An 8,074-nucleotide genomic window follows, 5' to 3' on the forward strand; every position below is an offset into this window, starting at 1 on the left:
GAAAGAGTGATACAGTCAGATGTCACGATAGAAAATATTTCTGACTATGGTGGAAGAATGGATGAATTTTTAATGAAGCAAGACTAGAAGCAAGGAGATCTTTTAGGAGGCTTTTGTAAATTCCAACTGAGAAATGGCAAAAGCTTAAATCAGGGCAGTGGCAGTATAGAGGGATGGAAAGGAAAGGAAAGGCTCAAAATTAAGTTGGATGTTAATTTGGCAGTAGTTGATAAATGATTGAATATGGGAGCTAATGGAGAGAAAATAACTGCATAAAATTAAAATCAAGACAATAAGAGTTGCAAAGAATCAATGCTCAACAGGTTAACTGTAGAAGAGAGATGTGGGGGAACACAATGAGGAATGTATGTTGGTTTTGGCAAAATGGGTTTCACTGAAGGCTTTTGCATATGTCATTTCAGAAGACTATAGAAGAAGCAGTAGGTTGAAGAGTGAGTTGAAAGTGAGGAAATATAGACACTGAGTGTAGAGTGATCTTTCAGGAAGCTTGATTCAAAAGGACAGAGAACTAATACTATTATTAGGGAGTCTAGGGTCATTAGACATTTTTTACTTTAGGAGGAATGTAAGTTTCTTTATAGGCAGGAGAGAAAGAACCACCAGAGAGGAAGAAATTGAAGGTATAGGACAGGAAAAAATTGGTTGAACAAAATATTGAAGTAAATAAAAGTAAGTAAAATCAAGAGTAGATGTGGAGACACTGACTTTGAATGGAAAGAAAAACTCTAATCACCTAAAACTGGATGGGAAGAGGGAAAGATGGATGTGGAAGTGAATCTACCATTTAGATCACAAAGATTGTTATTCATTCTTAAAGTATGCAGAGTGTTCCAGAGAGAGAACAGTATATGCAAAGACTTGGAGTGAGAGATAGAGAGAGTATGATGGATTTAAATGTCTTCAGTAGGGTTGCAACAAAATATTGAGGGGGGCGTGGTAAGAGGAAGGGTTAAAAATGAGGCCAAAGTGACACCTGGGTGGTCCCTCGTAAGCCATATTAATAGATGTGAGCTTTATTTCAAGGATAGAAGAAAGTCTGTAAAAGCTTGGGAATGACATGATCAGCATTGTAATTAGAAGCATCAGTCTGGCTGCAGTGCAAAGAATGGGTAGGAAGGGTGAGATCTAAGACAGGGAGAACAATATGGCTGCTGGAGTAGTCTTAGTGATGGATGATAGTGACTGAACTAATGTATTGCCTGCGAAGTGAAGGAGATGAATTCCAAAGATTTTTAGGAGTAAGAGTTGACAGGGATTGTTGATGAGTACAATGTGGAGGTGAGAGAGAGAGAAAAGTCAAGGACAACTCCCAAGATTTCTAGCTTAGGGAACTAAGAGGATGGTGGCACCATTTATTTGAGACAGGGAATTCCAGGAAAGGATTAGATTTAGGGATCTATTGATAAGTTCAGTTATGGACATATTGAGCTTGAGGTGCCTGTGAAACATAATATTCAATTCATTTACTCATTCACTCAACAAATATTTATTGAGTTTCTACTATATGCCAGGCATTATGCTATATTGTGGGAATAGAACAATGAATACAGATTAGCTTAAATTGAAGTAGACTTGTTGATATTTGAGTGAAGTTAAGGAGAGAGTTTAAGGCAAAGATATAGGATTGGGAATTGCCAGTGCATGAAATCATTAAGGAAGTCTCTAGAACATCAATATATATGGGACAGGTTGAGGAAGAGGTACCAAAAGGAAAGCTGAGAAGTAGTGGCCAGAGGTAGGAAAGAAATAAGGAGATATGACATTATGGAATCCAAGACATGAATGAGTCAAGGATGGAGTAGTGCATGTTTTTGACCAATTAGACAAAAAGTAACTGTCCATTGAATTTAGTGTCAAGGTGGGCACTGGTGAGCTATGATGGAGTATCATTGGAATGGTGTGGACAGAAACTAATTGCAGTGGGTTTTGGAATGAATAAGAAAGGAAAAAGAAAGGGAATGGAGATGGGCTTTGTAGATAATTTTTTTAAAAAATTTAACTATAAAAGGGAAAGAAACATTAATAGTAACTGGAAGAGGAATGTGGATACTCAGAGTTAAGCAAACTGCAACATTAAGGACACCGTCCTTCAGACTACCAAGTCTGTTCAAGACTTCCGACTTTACCACAGGAATTACGGTTCAACTGCAAAGTTAGAGGGAAGAGTCTACACAGGATCACTCTCACTGCTGACGCTACTGTTAAGTTGGGCATTTGCCCAAACTACCCTCAGTTTCAAAAAATTCACTGGAAAGACTAACAGAACTCACTAAAACCTATTATGCTCATGGTTATGGTTTATTACAGGGAAAAGATGCAAATTACAACCAGCCAAAGCAAGACATATAACATAGTTTGGGAGGATTGAAAATTTGAAGCTTTCATTGCATTCAGAATGTATTATCCTCCCAGTTGATATGTGAAAATATCCACAGTGTATTATCAACCTGAGAAGTTCACCCAAGCTGTGGTGCCCAGAGTTTTTATTGGGGCTTCATTATGTAGCTATGATTGATTTATTGCTTGTCCATGTAGTTGAACTCTATTTCCAGCTTCTCCCTCCCTTGAGATTGGGGTGTTATTACATGGTCCCAGGGGCCCACTTTGAATAGCTTCGATACTTCTATCACTTGAGAAATTCCAAGGTTTCAGAGGTTACCTCCGAGGAGCCAGGGATGAAGACCAGACTTCTCTTTGGGAAAGCCAACTTCTTTACCACATAATGGAATTAAGTGAAGATTTGTGTTTTTGTTTTTATTTAGTCTTGTTTGGATGAATTAGGCTTGGGCACGTTTGAGTGCTGATTGGTAATGGAGAGCTTCAAGATTGGAAATAGAGGGCAGAATTAAGACAGCAAGATTTTTGATAAGGTAGGAAGGGATGGATTTGGACAACAGGGGAACAGAGACATTGGCCTCCCCCAACATAACAGCAGGGAAAATGAAAAGATGAGGACCTATTTGATGACAGACATATAAGGAAGTATTGACTAATGGCCTCTAATTTCTCTATGAAGGAAGAAACAAAATCATTTGCTGAGAAAGATGGCCCAGGAGAGAGTCAGGAGTATGAGCAAAATGGACCATGTTATAAATAGTTGCCATGGAGCAGGAAAACCCAGCAAGCTGAGAGGGCTGAGCTAGAATCTATCTAATATTTTAATTCTGATGGCTAGAAATTATAGTTGTGGCTATCTGCATAGTTTCATGAGAGTGTTCAATGATGTAGTTCAGGCTTAGAAGATTCCAAGGAAGAGGGTCAGAAACAGAATTCTGCAATGTTCCCAATTTTAGGACAAGAAGACTGAAGTTTATAGTAAAGCAAGGATGTGGAGAAAATATCTGGTGACAAATTAGAAACTACTGGACACCTCCAAAGAGTACAACTAAATGATTCAAAAGGAAGGGCTGCAGTTAGAGAAGGAAAGGAAGAGCAGGACAATATGCCTACGGGAATACAGGTGAGAACAGAGAGCCAGAGATTTGTATTTGGGTACTAAAGTGGACAGTATGCGAGGCTTGGTGGACTTAATAGCCTTGGCATTGAAAATGGACCCCTTACTGACAATAATGACATTCCTCAGGACTCTCCATTAATGGAGCTGTGTGGGGAGCTATAAGTGTCAATCTTCAGATGGAAATTCTACTGTCTCTGGCTTATGGCCCTGAGACTCAGGAAGTGGAGAAGAGGAGAAGGGGGTCTATGACAGCAGCTTCTATACCCAAGTTCAATGAATTGATGTTAGTCACTGTTTTAAGTTGTGAAACAGAATGTCTCTCTGAGTGGAAAATAAGAATCTAGAGGAAAGGAAATTGAGCTTGGTGCTACCGATTTGTATTAGAAACTGGGGGAAAAAGAGAAACATTTGGTGAGTACTTTTGTAGCAGATCCTATCCACACACTGCCCATTCTCCTTAGACCTTACATATCAGTGTGCTCTGGACAAGTTCCACCTACCAGTATTTCTGTCTCTGTCTGAGGGCTTTCTCCAGAGGACCATTCTACCCTCTCATAGTAAGCCATAAGCAGCCCTCAAACAATGACTGACAGAAAAGGATGTGTAAATACCTCAGCTTCCCTGATTCCTCAGTGGGGTTATCTGAAGCATGTTTTACCAGTTCCTAGAGTTTCTCCAGTGGGATTTAGTTACCCACTCTGGTAGCTATCTTAATAATCATGCTCTTTGTTGGCTGCCTTTTCTTCCCTCATTCCCCCGCTTCCCTGGCTATATTCCCTGTACCTCCCTGATAAACCATGCACACTGAAATCTTTGTCTCTGGGTCTGCTTCTCACAGACCCCAAACCAAGTGAACCATCTATGAGCCTGTCGATATGCCTATATTACCTCATTTAATCCTAACAACAACTGTGAGCAATAAGTATTGTCTTAGTCTGATCTACTTTAACAAAATACCATAGATAGGGTGGCTTATAAACAACAGAACTTTTTTCTCCTAGTTCTAGAGGCCAGAAGTCTGAGACCAGTGTGCCAGCATGGTCAGTTTCTGATAAAGGCCTCTTCTGGGTTATAGACTGTGTAAGGCTTCTCACTGTGGAGTCTCTTTTATAAGAGCACTAATTATATCCATGAGAGTACCACCCTCATGACCTAAATACCTGCCAAAGGCCCCACATCCACATACCATTATCTTGAGGTTAGGATTTCAACATATGAATTTGGGGAGGACACAAACATTCAGATCATAGTAGGTGTGATTATCCTCATTTTAGAGATGAAGAAATTAAGGCTCAATATGCCTAAATAACTTAGCCCAGGTAAAAAATTTAAATAGCAGAGCTGGGATTTGAACCTAGCTCTTACTAAGTTTAATCCATTAGCATCACAGGGATAGGAAGTTGCTATTTAGCATAAGATTTCAGCTCTGAAAACTCTATATTGCTTTTATTTCCTATATTTAGAAATGAATATTTTTATACTACTTTTATTTCAGGGACAATGGTTTCTATTTTGTTGCCCTAGTTTTTAATAAACTTCCCTTTGAAAATATTAGTCTTTCCCTTCTCTGCTAAAGTGAGGAAGAAAATGTTTTCATTTTTTTCCAGTTACAGGGAGAAGTTTCTGCTCAGCCACTAGTTTGGCTGTCCCACTCAGCCTGACTATTATTCTGAGCTCATTATTGCTCAGACCTTGTAAGGTTTGGTTTTACTAAGGAATCCCATTCATTATTGAGGGCATACAACAAAAATAGATTCTGAGGAGTTAAGTATAGAAAGTCCAGGCCATCATCTAGATGTCAGCATCATAAAGAAAATGACAATGATTCATAGAGTGTCAGAACAGGAAGAAATTTCAAATACTACCCTGTTCACTTCATTTTATAGATGAAAAACGTGAGACCCAGAGAGGTTAAGTAATGTTCCAGAGTTCACACAAAAGTAGTGCAGAATAAAGTCAGAGCCAGATTACCTGATTAAAGTTCTTTTTTTATCCATAATATCACAGTGACCCAAATTTTGTCTTATCAAGTTCCTATTCCAACTCCTCAAATCCAAAGTTCTTTTAATGTTTCTAATTTCCAAATGGGCCACACAAATATTGATCTCTTCTTCTGCTCTGCTGCTAGACTGAAACTGGAAAACTTCTAAGAAGAAAGGTATATATATAAGATGGGTGATATTTCTCTGTGTTTGCCTTACTCCTTCCTTTGCATTTTTTACCCCCAAAGATATGTTTTCCATTGCTGGTAGAAAGGTTTATACCCAAAGGTGTCTATATCAGTTATGTATTATAGCAATTTTAGAACATGGTAGAGAAAATCTTTGACACTCCTCAAAAAGCAAAGACTGTATCCCCTACCCTTGAATATGAACTTGTGAACAGGAGGTTGCTATTTAGCATATTTTTGCTTGACTGCTAGAATAAGGCAGAAGTGAGGTTGGGCCGATTTCTGGGCCTAGGCCTTAAGAAACTAGCAGCTGTCATTTTCTGTCTCTTGAGTTTCTCATTTTTGGAACATAGTCACTATGTATGAGAAAGCCAGCAACCCAAGGAGAGGTATATGTGGAGAGGCCCCAGTGAGCTGAAGCTGGCAGCCAGTACCAACTTGCCAGTCACATAAGAGAGCCTCTTGGAAGTGAGTCTTCCAGCCCTAGTTGAGCTGTACCATGTGGAAGAGAGATGAGCCTTCCTTGCAGAGCTCTGCCCAAATTGCTGCTCTGTAGGCAAATAAATGTTTGTTGCTGTTGCAAGCCACTAAATTTTGTTTTATTTTGATTCTTGGTAGTGATTTGAGGATTACATAAAAAAAAGATAACTGGGACAGGTATTTCCACAAAAATGCTATGTAACAACCACGCCAAAACTCATTGGCTTTGAACAGAGGTCATTTGTTCTCACAGATCTTCAGGTTACCTAGAGAAGCTCCACTCTATGTTTGCTCAGTCTGAGGGGTTGCACTCCCTTGGACAAGCTCTTCTCATGATATAGACACAAGGTCACTTGAGGCTCAGGCTCAGAACTGGCCACTGTTGCTTTTGTCAACTTGCCATTAGCCAAAGCAAGTCACATGGCCAAGCCCAAAACCAAACGGTGAGGAAATAAGCTTTGTCCCTATAATCAGAGGAACTGCAAATTCACACGACAAAGGTGTAGGATACAAGAAGGAGTGAAAAATTGGGATCAGTTGTGCAATCTACCACAATGTTTGAATAGAATTGAGCAACTTTGGAATGGGCCGAAAACATCTCCTTGTAAAGCATTAATAGATTCTCTGAGATCTACTATCAAGATATTTTACTGCTTTTAGAAAATATAATAATAAAATGAAAGTAAATTCTTAGAAGAAAGGAAAAAAGAACTTATATGCACAACATTTTTTTTTTAACCTTGAGTAGGCTGAGAAAAATACTTGACTAAAAAGAAACAGGTACTGAAAAAACGCAATTGTCTTTTTTTTCCTGCCTAAACTGTACTCTATAATATAATCTAGGGGAGCAAAAAGTAAATTCTTTCAGGGGAAGTGTTTATCGTATTCCCAGTCAAATCATGAGTTTCCCATGAGGATGAAAATACTATTTTGGGGGAATAGCAGAAAGATATAACATTCTTCATTGCCTCTCTGTAGATACTGAAGATTAAATTGAGAAGCTAATTTATAACCTGTGAATGTTTCTTTTTAGAGAACCTGATTTGAGGTAATATCAGAAGAAAGGAAACACTATTAATGGGTTACAGTGCAGATTACAATTGCAGTTCCCACATATTGTTGCTGAACTGTTAGTTTACCCTGTTTGTATGAGGCAGCAGCTGGGCCCACAGCTCTTCCAGCTCCTGTCAGACCTTCTACATCTTCTCCAGCTCCTGAGCCAGTGTATACCGCTTCTGGGGCAACAGTCAGGTCTGCAGTTCCTCTAACTCTGACTATGTCTTCAACCTCTCTCTCTGACTCCTGTGTCAAGTCCATGTTCAGCTTTGTGATGAAGGGTGCCGTGTTCTCCCTTCATGTCTCTGTATCATTGAACTAGAGTCTGGGGGCAGTTAGAGACTCACACAGTATTAGCTTGTCCTTGCCTCCATCTTTTTTTCGTGATTGTCCTGCTGACTTCACACTCAATGCCTGGTACAGAAGCAGCAGCCATACAAAAAACTATTTAATCAACTCCCTTGATTATGTAAGGTCAAATTCCTGTAAGAAATCCCTTATTTTAAGAAATCCCTTATTTTACATAATTGTGATGGTTTTGCTTCTCTGAGCAAACCCTGACGGTTACAAGGACCTTATATAAAACTCATTATTTATCTTTTCTAATATTTTTGCCAAATATCCAAATCCTTTAGCCTATAGTAAATACTAGATGCCAGGCACTATGATAAACACAGAAGGAAACAAGATGAATAAGCCAGATGATCCTTGCCCTGGGAAGCTCAGTCTGGGTCTCATATAGATTGCTGAGCCATGTAAAGGAAATGACAGCCACCATTAAATACAAAGAATGTTATTATCCAACTCCTGGAACAAACCTGGGTGCTCTAGAGATTTCTCTGTAACTTGTGATGTGTGTCTAGGTAAGTGGAACTGCCTGGTGACACATG

The sequence above is a fragment of the Pteropus medius genome, unplaced genomic scaffold (genome assembly GCF_902729225.1).
Source record: "Pteropus medius unplaced genomic scaffold, Ma_sr-lr_union100, whole genome shotgun sequence".
In the NCBI taxonomy this organism is placed as follows: Eukaryota; Metazoa; Chordata; class Mammalia; order Chiroptera; family Pteropodidae; genus Pteropus; species Pteropus medius.